We start from the raw sequence: 12,467 nt of genomic DNA, 5'->3' as shown, positions 1-12,467 counted from the left end.
TGCAAAGGTAGCTTTTCTTGAAGGAATGAATTCTGTGGCTCTCCACGTGATCTTGAAATTCAGTGATTAATAGCTAATAGTTGGGTAATGCAAAGCATTCTGAAGAAATACTTCTCAGGATGCATTAATGCAAATGAAGTATTTCTCTTTGGGATCTTAAATCAGCTGTGCCTTTTGTATGACTTGCATTAGTAATTGAAAACTGTGCCAACTGGTTTACGTGGGTACACCGGGCAAACTATGCATTGCACTTGCCAGCTTGTTCCTTTCTTGGGCATGCACATGAAACAGTAATTGGGGACAGCCTTCAAACCAGCTACACACAAATTTTCAGAGATGTTCACAGGTTGTAATCGAACCTCAAGATGGCAGCCGCAATGGTGCAAACAAACAACATAAAATACAGAGCTTCTCTCACTCTGCCTTAAACACTGTCGTTACTTTTTTGACCACATCTTACGGCATCTCTGCAATGGAGGTAGTCCTTTTGAAGAGAGGCATTTGTTTTATGCTAATACACTTTGTGAAGCAATTTTGAATGCTTGGTATAGCAAATAGTGAGGGATATTAGGACTTGCATTTGACAACATCTGAGGTGCCACAATTACAAGTTTCCTTTTGGTATTTTGCTTCTAGCAATGAATGATTTAGAAATACCATTATGAGTGAGATTTTGCCTGTTTACAAATTCTATAGACCATGGTGTTTCACCTTGCTCCTTTAATGATGCTAGGCAGCATCTAAGAAACATTAAAAACACTGTAAAAACAAATTAAATAGGACTGGTATCAAACATGAATGTTAACAGTAACATTAAGAGGTTAGGGAAAATAAATTTTAAGATCCTCCTGAAGTTTAAGGCAGAAGAAATTTACTGCAGCTTCAGTGGAAATTTATTCCATGCAATGAATCCTGCCACAGAGAAAGCCAAACTAATTGTCGTTGTTGAACTTAACCATGGCAGGAAGATGTATTAAAAATATGTTGAAGATTTAAGAGTGCTAGATGGACTTTACAGGAGTAAATTATCCTGTAAGTAGTTAGGATTTCAGCCATATACTGGCATATTTGACAATATACAACACAGGACAGAAGACAACAGATGAATCTGTGCTATAAATTGCTGTGAACAGATGTACTTTGCTATATTGCAAAAAAAAATATCCAAAAACCAAAAACCTTTTTCTTGCTAATTTATCCTTTTTGTACATTTTATTTACAGTTCATATTGCAACAGCTGTGATATTCACCCATCCAAAGTTATCTGTAGATTTATGATAAAGTTTCATACAATTATGCTTAATTTTAATTATTCTTGTTCTTTATTTTTTGTTGTGGCTAACAACAACCCAAATCAGTCTCATCCTCAATATTTTAATTAAGGGCGCCGACTTGATAGCTTAAATTAAATTGTTTATTGTAATCTGATTGGATAACAAAAACAAATGCAGCATTCATGTACTGTTTTTTTTAAAGGAAATAAACATTTTACCTTGTGTAGAACTAGCATCCACCCTTCTCTTAGAAGAATAAAATATTTTGGGAAATATTAAAAATGCAGAATATTTCCCCTAAAAGAGAAATAGAAATCTTAAGACAAAAACTCAGCCTCAGCTCTTTGCTCCCAGCAGATATTTTGGTTATTTACAAGCAAAATAAACTGGGCCAGCTTATCTAAAACACAAAAGACCTTCATCCTCAGGACATAATAGGATTAGCCCTCTACCATCTCACATGGCACCTGGGAAGATTACATCACCCAGCAAGATTCAACCAAGCTTGGGACTCAAGAAAGTCTACAAAGTTATCCCTGCATGGGCCCATGGGAGTCTGAAAACCCTTCAGAATACATTTCTTTCACAGGAACAGGAAGCTCCAAGGTGGGGCCCAAGAGAGGGTATAAATCTTTCTCTCTCACCTATGTGCTCATTTTGCCCAGCACCTCAAAAACTATGTGGTCCTGTCCACTATTAAACCATCTTTCCAAACAGTTTCCATGATTCCAGTATCTTTCTCCCCACTTAGAACTGAACCCAGATGGACATTTCTTCCAACAATTGTATATAAGCAAATATAGATGGGAAGAGCAAGCAACAAAATATACACTATTTTATAAGAATTTGAATTGTAGAGCTGGAAATTCTAGGGCTCCGATTTGCAATCAGGACCTTGAGTCCATATAGAGAAAGCCAAACAAGTTTGATTGTATAAGAAGAGCTGTTGCTTTGTTACGGAACGGCTTGTTTTTTTAGTTGCACCAGTAGTCCAAAAATAGCCTTGTCTCGTTAATGAGTAGAGGAATGCTGATAGGATTAGGCACAAGTCCTTAAAAGCCTAACATCTGCAGTTAAATAAGTCTGCAGTTTTGCAGATATCGTATATTGTTGCCTGTTCCTTATTAGGTTAGTCTTTGACCACTAAATCTCAGCCTTGGCAATTTAAGATGTGTGGACTTCAATTCTCAGAATTCTCCAGGCACCAGATGGAGTTCAGAAACCTGCTTTAAAGAATGGCAGGGGGCTGCATCTCCACCGCCTCTACTGAATTTCATTCTGTTAAAAATGACCAATACGTCTTCCTTTTCAGCAAACAAGGAAGGTGATGGGATTTTGTTCTGTGAAAGGAAATTTCCTTGGGTATGATGGGCATATGCAAATAGGGAAGCAAAATCTGGTCTCTAAGTTGACAGCTTTTATTTCAGCTATAACACACTCCCTAGCCATATCTAAGAATTTGGTTACAGATTGACTAATTTGTAATTTGATGATTACTTACACTTTTTTTATATTGAATAATATAAAATTTAATTAATTATTATATTAATTATTATAGTAATTTTTTTAATTAATTATTATATAAAAATAATATAATGAATAATATTACATTATTCATGTCCCCAAAGCAACAACCATCTATCTGTCTGTGCCCTAATAAAAGCTTAATGGTAAAAGGCATCCACAAAAAGATGTTAATTTCTTCATATCCAGCAATTCCCTTCTCTGAAAATCTGCCAAAAGCTGCTGGTGGTAACAGTAGCAGATTTGCTCCCAGCTACATTTAATATAGGGACATGGTAGCTCAGGGGCTAGGACGTTGAGCTTGTTGATCGAAAGGTTGGCAGTTGGCGGTTCAAATCCCTAGTGCTGCAGTGTAACGGGGTAAGCTCCCGTTACTCATCCCAGCTTCTGCCAACCTAGCAGTTTCGAAAGCACGTAAAAATGCAAGTAGAAAAAATAGGGACCACCTTTGGTGGGAAGGTAACAGCGTTCCGTGCGCCTTTGGCGTTGAGTCATGCCGGCCACATGACCACGGAGACGTCTTCGGACAGAGCTGGTTCTTCAGCTTTGAAACGGAAATGAGCACCGCCCCCTAGAGTCGGCAACGACTAGCACGTATGTGTGAGGGGAACCTTTACCTTTACCTTTTTTACTTTTAATATGGCCTGAGATATATTTAAACTTTCTGTTTCCGGCAGATATTACTACATAAGGAGAATATTTAAAAGTACACGCCACAGAATTAAATTTTTGCTATTCCAATTCAGACACATAGCGTTATTAAACTGTATGGATTTAGAGCAGTTATTTGTCAACCTCAGCAACATTAAGGTGCATAGTTCCATATTTTTTTAATTTGTCACATTATATATAAGCATAAGCATGAAATAACTATATGATATATAAGCATATATATAACCATGTATGTAATAACTATATGAAATTGTATAATCAAAGGGAACATTAGGACAGGAACAGTAGGAACGTTGGTGCTCTTATGCACGCCCCTTACAGACCTCTTAGGAATGGGGTGAGGTCAATAGTAGATAGTTTTTGGTTAAATTTTCTCCATTAATTCCTTCACCAGAATAGTGGTAGAACCTTTTTATTTTGCTAGATCTTGATTTTTAAGTTTTTCTAAGCAAAAATGCCAGTATGGGTTTCTTGAACCAATCTTTTTTAAGACCTAACAATTATTTTGAACTGGGTAGCCTTACTAATGGGATAAATTAAATTGAAAACAATTGATAGCTGTGACTGCATTTGAACAGTCCAGAAAAAGTATACCCAACCTCTCCCAAACCATAATTGTAACCACCAGGATCCTTCAAAAATCATTTCCCAATTTTGATTCTCTGAAGAGAAAGTTCAGACAGGACGTAATTATATAATGGTAAAATGTCCTTTGAGTGGAGCTTGATTCCTAGAAATCCATTTCATTTATTTATTTATTTATTTATTTATTTATTTATTTTGATTTTTATACCGCCCTTCTCCCGAAGGACTCAGGGCGGTGTACAGCCAAATAAAATTCAATATATAAACATTAAGAGAAAGTTAAAAAAACATATTATAATGTGGCCCAAATTTTAAAACAAATTTAAATCTTAAAATATAAATAACCCCAGTAAAATTTCAGTCCAGTCCCGCTTGAATAAATAGGTGCGTTTTCAGCTCACGGCGAAAGGTCCGAAGATCAGGCACTTGACGTAAGCCAGGGGGAAGTTCATTCCAAAGCGTAGGAGCTCCCACAGAGAAGGCCCTTCCCCTGGGGGCCGCCAACCGACATTGCTTGGCGGACGGCACCCGGAGAAAGCCCTCTCTGTGTGAGCGTACAGGTCGGTGGGAGGCATAAGGTAACAGCAGGCGGTCCCGTAAGTACCCGGGTCCTAAGCCATGGAGCGCTTTAAAGGTGGTAACCAAAATCTTGAAGCGCACCCGAAAGACCACAGGAAGCCAGTGCAAACTGCGCAGGATTGGTGTTACATGGGAGCAACGAGTTGCTCCCACTATTACCCGCGCAGCTGCATTCTGGACTAACTGCAGCCTCCGGGTGCACTTCAAGGGCAGCCCCATGTAGAGAGCATTGCAATAGTCCAAGCGGGAAGTGACAAGGGCATGAGTGACCGTGCATAAGGCATCCCGGTCAAGGAAGGGGCGCAACTGGCGCACCAAGCGTACTTGGTGGAAGGCCCTCTTGGAGACGGCTGCCAAATGGTCGTCAAACGACAGCCGCCCATCCAAGAGGACACCCAAATTGCGCACCCTCTCCGTTGGGGCCAATAACTCGCCCCCCACAGCCAGCTGCGGCTGCAGCTGACTGTACCGGGGTGCCGGCATCCACAGCCACTCCGTCTTGGAGGGATTGAGCTTGAGTCTGTTTCTCCCCATCCAGACCCGTACGGCCTCCAGACACCGGGACAGCACTTCAACAGCGTTGGGGTGGTCCGGGGTGGAAAAGTACAGCTGAGTGTCATCAGCGTACAGATGATAACTCACCCCGAAACCACTGATGACCTCACCCAGCGGCTTCATGTAGATGTTGAACAGGAGGGGCGAGAGAATCGATCCCTGTGGCACCCCACAAATAAGACGCCTCACGGTCGACCTCTGCCCCCCTGTCAACACCGTCTGCGACCGGTCGGAGAGATAGGAGGAGAACCACCGATAAACGGTGCCTCCCACTCCCAACCCCTCCAACCGGTGCAGCAAGATACCATGGTCGATGGTATCGAAGGCCGCTGAGAGATCTAATAGGACCAGGGCAGAGGAACAACCCCTATCCCTGGCCCTCCAGAGGTCATCCACCAACGCGACCAAAGCTGTCTCCGTACTGTGACCGGACCGGAAGCCGGGTCTAGATAGACAGCTTCATCCAGGTACCGGGGGAGCTGCCATGGAACCACATTTCTACAACCTTCGCCAGAAAGCGAAGGTTGGAGACTGGACGATAATTTCCCAAAATAGCTGGGTCCAGGGAAGGCTTCTTGAGGAGGGGTCTCACCACCGCCTCTTTCAAGGCGGCGGGGAAAACCCCTTCCAACAATGAAGCATTTATAATTCCCCGGAGCCAGCCTCGTGTCACTTCCTGAGTAGCCAGCACCAGCCAGGAAGGACACGGGTCCAGTAAACATGTGGTCGCATGTAGCCTCCCCAGTAACCTGTCCACGTGCTCGAGAGCCACAGTCTCAAACTCATCCCAAATAACCTCAACAAGACGTGCCTCTGCCATCCCACTTGGATCATCGCATATGATGAGCATATGGAAGTGTTTGGCCAGTTTTTTTAAATTTTATAGTTTAGCCTACCACTGATATTTCCTGATGGTTTCCCATTCAAGTTCTTGTTAAGTATAATAATGTTTATTTTTAAAGATGTTAGCTAGCTGCTGCCACAGTGAATTACAATTAACTTAAATATAATCAAAATTATATTTTCTTTCCCTAACCACTTTTAAAAGTGCAGCCTTTGGCCAGGTTGTGTGCCTGTCAGGAAGGAAGGAGAAAGAAATCATTTGTTTCAACAATACTACATATTGGAACTAGATGGCTCTAGATGGCTCTGATCAAACTTAATAGTGATTTAGGTTGTCCTCATTATACTATATGACTTACATTTATAGATTGGTTTTACTTCCTCATAATCTGTTACCCATCAGAGACAATTTGTACAGTCTTAGTTGTAGAATTACAGGAAGGAGGGCTGAGGGTTTTGTTTTGTTTTTTAATTTCAGACTAAAAATAGTTAAAAGCTAACGGTAGTCGAAACTTCTATAAAGCAGTATATACTATGCTCAATGGTATACATATATTAGCTGTTTAATTGCACTAAGCACTCATTATACTGTCACTTACTCTGGCTCTACTGTGCAAGACAGTGACAAAGCTTTTGTTGTGCTCTCAGAAGAGCTATTTTTAACTCTGAGTCATGTTTCTTGGCTCTTTCCCTATTAAAAATTAGAAGCACCATTAATTTCTACAAAAGCTACCACACCAATCATTCTACTTCAAGATCTTTTGCTTCAGTTTTCAATACTTAAGAGCCCAAAATTTCTGAAATCAATACAGTAGATCCTTTTATGATACTCTACAGTCTAATGGTCAATGCACCTGACTTTTCATCACCATATATGACTGAGGGCTTCCAGTTTGAAGGTCTCCAGAGTGCGTGTAACATTCAGACTAGCTATCAAGTCATGCTTTCCCCTCACAATGAAGCTTATTATTTTATAAATTTTAAATGCACACATTATTTTTAGTCTGTTCCACATTACAAGCTAAGTTGTCATGTATACTTTATTATTCTCCTTTGTAAATGGCTCTTTAACATTTTAACTTTTTCCAATTCTGGTAAGAGGTTGAGCCTTGGATCACTCCATCATGGACTGCAGTAGGGCCTGGACCTTTTCTGTTGTTTGATACCTCCCTGAAGATGGGAGAGGTCAACCACCAACACAGGTGAGGAATCTCCAACATAGGCTGGCTAGATATGATGGAGATCCTGACTTAGTGCTGGGAAGCTATTAAGATCCAGATGGTGAGAAATAAGCTTAGATTGAATCTTGCTCAGACAGAGTGGATTAAGAAGCTATCTTAAAAGCACACCACCTTTAACATGCTTATGTAGATAGAGCTGATCTGCATCTTGAGGTTCCTCATAGACTCGTGTTTCACACGGAACATAGAGATAACCTTAGAAAAAATATGTGGAGACCATTAGCACAATTTGAGCTTTGCCCATTGTTCAAACTTCAGTAGTCTAGGAAAACAAGAACACTCAAGAAACTTAAATTACTCCATCTTGGCTCTTTTAATGTAAGACAACAGGAAGGGAAACATTGTCAGACATTCAAAATTATAGCCTATATCAATAAAGAGCCTGATTTATATCTCTGGTCAGTGGCGAAATGATCTGGTATTAGATAATTTAGAAACGGAGCCGGTGTCATGGTCAGATCATTTTCTCCTTCGCTTAGATTTTCGGACCGCTATCCACCACTGCAGGGAGACGGAGCCAACGCGCTGGTTCCGTCCCAGGCGCCTGATGGACCCGGAAAGGTTCCTGATGGAGCTTGGGCCGTTTCCTGAGGACCTGGCCCACGGCACGGCTGGAGAGCTAGTTGCGGCCTGGGAATGGGCCGCGGCTGGAGCTTTGGACCGTGTCGTGCCCTTGCGGCCTCTGACCCGGCGTAGGTCTCGCCCGGCCCCTTGGTTCTCCGAGGGGCTGAGGGAGATGAAACGCCGGAGAAGACGCCTAGAGAGTGTCTGGAGGGCCAGCCGGTCAGAAGCTGACCGAACACTAGTTAGATCCTATTCTAGGACCTACCTAGTGGCAATGAGGGAGGCGAGGCGTTCCTACACTTCCACCCTCATTGCGTCGGCAGATAACCGCCTGGCCGCCCTGTTTCGGGTGGCCCGCTCCCTCCTGCATTCTCCTCCTATCTCTCCGACCGGTCGCAGACAGTGTTGACAGGGGGGCAGAGGTCGACCGCGAAACACCTCACTTGTGGGGTGCCGCAGGGGTCGATTCTCTCGCCCCTCCTGTTCAACATCTATATGAAGCCGTTGGGTGAGATCATCAGTGGCTTTGGGGTGAGATATCAACTGTACGCTGATGATACTCAGCTGTACTTTTCCACCCCGGGCCACCCCAACGAAGCTGTCGAAGTGTTGTCCCGGTGTTTGGAAGCCGTATGGGTCTGGATGGGGAGGAACAGGCTCAAGCTCAATCCCTCCAAGACGGAGTGGCTGTGGATGCCGGCACCCCGATACAGTCAGCTGCAGCCGCAGCTGACTGTTGGGGGCGAGTTATTGACCCCAAAGGAGGGAGTGCGCAACTTGGGTGTTCTCCTGGATGCACGGCTGTCATTTGAAGATCATTTGGCGGCCGTCTCCAGGAGAGCCTTTCACCAGGTTCACCTGGTTCGCCAGTTGCGCCCCTTCCTTGATCGGGATGCCCTATGCACAGTCACTCATGCTCTTGTCACCTCCCGCCTGGATTATTGCAATGCTCTCTACATGGGGCTCCCCTTGAGATGCACTCGGAGGCTTCAGTTGGTCCAGAATGCAGCTGCGCGGGTGATAGAGGGAGTCACACATAGCTCCCATGTGACACCTCTCCTGCGCAGACTGCACTGGCTTCCTGTTGCCTTTCGGGTGCATTTCAAGGTTCTGGTAACCACCTTTAAAGCGCTCCATGGCTTGGGACCTGGGTACTTACGGGACCGCCTTCTGTTACCTCATGCCTCCCACCGACCCGTACGCTCGCACAGAGAGGGCCTTCTCAGGGTGCCGTCCGCCAGACAATGTCGGCTGGCGGCCCCCAGAGGAAGATCCTTCTCTGTGGGGGCCCCCACTCTTTGGAATGAACTCCCCCCTGGTTTACGCCAAATACCTGACCTTCGGACTTTTCGCCGCGAACTGAAAACATATCTGTTTGTTCGTGCGGGGCTTTCTTAAATTGTTTTGTTCTAAATTCTAAATTTCTCTCTGGTTTTAATTGGGGTTTTTTAGATTTTTAATTATTTTAATTTCGGCCACACTGTATAATAAGCTTTTTAATTGTATTTTAACTGTATATTGTTTCTTTTTACTTTGGCTGTACACCGCCCTGAGTCCTTCGGGAGAAGGGCGGTTTATAAATCTAATAAAATAAATAAATAAATAATAAATAAAGAGAAGCTTTATTATTTTTTGTGGAATGTAGTTGCTGATCTGAGCTACCTAGCAAGACTGATACCTGTAGCTGCATGAAAACAGATGGAAGCTACAGGTGGACCACTGAATACTACATCTTGTGCACTAGTTGCATCCTTTTATAGCTCAAGAGGCTTTATGCCTACTCATGCCCTTGTCACCTCACAACTGAATTACTGCAATATTCACTACTTGGAGCAACCAGTTTGTTTCAAGTCAAGATGTTATTATTTGTGATGTTCTGCTGTAAATGCTGTGGGATATGTTTGTGATTGCTTTCCCAATCCAATTAGATATGGGAGAAAAGATTTGCTGAGGAGAAAAGGTTTGCTGAGGAACTCATCACCACCGGAATAACCATCCTCAGGGATTTAAGCCTTCTTTGTGATGGCCTTACTTTGGAACAGCTTATTCCTGAATATCTGAATCACCCCCTCCTTTTTGAGAGAGCTGTAAACTCATGTCTCTTCAGAACAGCATGTCTCTTCAGAAAAGCATTTAGAGATGAATAAGATTATGCTACCCCCAAATGGTGGCACATCAAATTGATTAATTATAATTGTACTGAATAGTTTTTAATCTTATTGTATCAATAATGCAAGTTACTAAGAGCTTTAGAAAATGGAGTGACATAAATGGTATAAATAAACAAACATATAAACAAACAAACATGTCATTTATTCATTATCTGGGACCAAAACAGTTTTATCTTGAAAAATTAGAAAATGACCTTGTACCCAATGATAAATCTAGGTAATCAAGCCAAGTTTCTAAATCTTCAAAATGGTGTTCAACTGAGGTCCAGACCTGAAAAATATGAGCGCAAAAGTTATGTATGATGCATGTTTGTTTATTATGAATATTACAGTTTAGTACAATAAAGTTTCACATGAATACAACTTATTTATTTATTTATTTTATTTATTTATTATTCAAACTTTTATACCGCCCTATCTCCCGAAGGACTCAGGGCGGTTTACAGCCTTATAAAACATAAAATATAATATAAATACATGTTAAAACAACATTTAAAAAACGTATTCCAAATTTAAAACTATAGTTAAAATACAAAACCCCATTAAAATTAAATTTATAAAAATCAAACCCTAGGCCAGCCCTGCACGGATAAATAGATGTGTCTTAAGCTCGTGGCGGAAGGTTCGGAGGTCGGGAAGTTGACGTAATCCTGGGGGGAGCTCGTTCCAGAGGGTGGGAGCCCCCACAGAGAAGGCCCTTCCCCTGGGTGTCGCCAGTCGGCACTGCCTGGCGGACGGCACCCTGAGGAGTCCCTCCCTGTGAGAGCGTACGGGTCGGTGAGAGGTAGTTGGTGGCAGCAGGTGGTCCCGTAAGTAACCCGGCCCTATGCCATGGAGCGCTTTGAAGATGGTCACCAAAACCTTGAAGCGCACCCGAGAGGCCACAGGTAGCCAGTGCAGTCTGCGCAGGAGAGGTGTCACGTGGGAGCCACGAGGGGCTCCCTCTATTACCCACGCAGCTGCGTTCTGAACCAACTGAAGCCACCGGATGCTCTTCAAGGGGAGCCCCATGTAGAGAGCATTGCATTAATCCAAGCAAGATGTAACAAGCGCGTGAGTGACCGTGCATAGGGCACCCCGGTCTAGAAAGGGGCGCAACTGGTGAACCAGGCGAACCTGGTAAAAAGCTCTCCTGGAGACGGCCGTCAAATGATCTTCGAAAGACAGCCGTCCATCCAGGAGGACGCCCAAGTTGCGGACCCTTTCCATCGGGGCCAATAATTCGTCCCCAACAGTCAGCTGCGGCTGCAGCAGACTGTACCGAGATGCCGGCATCCACAGCCACTCCATCTTGGAGGGATTGAGTTTGAGCCTGTTTCTCCCCATCCAGACCCGTACGGCTTCCAGGCACCGGGACAGCACGTCGATAGCTTCATTGGGGTGGCCCGGGGTGGAGAAGTACAACTGAGTATCATCAGCGTACAGATGATATCTCACCCCAAAGCCACTGATGATCTCACTCAGCGGCTTCATATAGATGTTGAACAGAAGGGGCGAGAGAATCGACCCCTGCGGCACCCCACAAGTGAGGTACCTCGGGGACGACCTCTGCCCCCCTGTCAACACCGTCTGCGACCGGTCGGAGAGATAGGAGGAGAACCACCGATAAACGGTGCCTCCCACTCCCAATCCCTCCAACCGGTGCAGCAGGATACCATGGTCGATGGTATCAAAAGCCGCTGAGAGGTCTAATAGGACCAGGGCAGAGGAAAAACCCCTATCCCTGGCCCTCCAGAGATCATCAACCAACGCGACCAAAGCCGTCTCCGTGCTATAACCGGGCCAGAAGCCGGACTGGAACGGGTCTAGATAGACAGATTCATCCAGGTACTGGGGTAATTGACATGCCACCACACTCTCTACAACCTTCGCCGTAAAGTGAAGGTTGGAGACTGGACGATAATTACCTAAAACAGCCGGATCCAGGGAGGGCTTCTTGAGGAGGGGTCTCACCACCACCTCTTTCAAGGCGGCGGGGACGACCCCCTCCAACAAAGAAGCATTTATAATCTCCCAGAGCCAGCCTCGTGTCACCTCCTGTGTGGCCAGCACCAACCAGGAGGGGCACGGGTCCAGTAAACATGTGGTGGCGTTCAACCTCCCCAGCAACCTGTCCATGTCCTCGGGAGCCACAGGATCAAATCCATCCCAAACAGTCTCGACAAGACGGGTCTCTGACATCTCACCTGGATCCACGCAATTTTGATCCAGACCATCCCGAAGCTGAGCGATTTTATCGTATAGATAACCGTTAAACTCCTCGGCTCGCCCTTGTAACGGGTCATCCCGCACCCTCTGTTGAAGGAGGGAGCGGGTCACCCGAAACAGGGCGGCCGGGCGGTTATCTGCCGACGCAATGAGGGAGGAGACGAAGGAACGTCTCGCTTCCCTCAGTGCCACCAGGTAGGTCCTACTAAAAGACCTAACTAGTGTCCGATCAGCCTCCGAACGGCTGGATC

Source organism: Ahaetulla prasina, chromosome 6 (genome assembly GCF_028640845.1).
Source record: "Ahaetulla prasina isolate Xishuangbanna chromosome 6, ASM2864084v1, whole genome shotgun sequence".
Lineage (NCBI taxonomy): Eukaryota > Metazoa > Chordata > Lepidosauria > Squamata > Colubridae > Ahaetulla > Ahaetulla prasina.
This window is presented reverse-complemented; position numbering follows the sequence as displayed.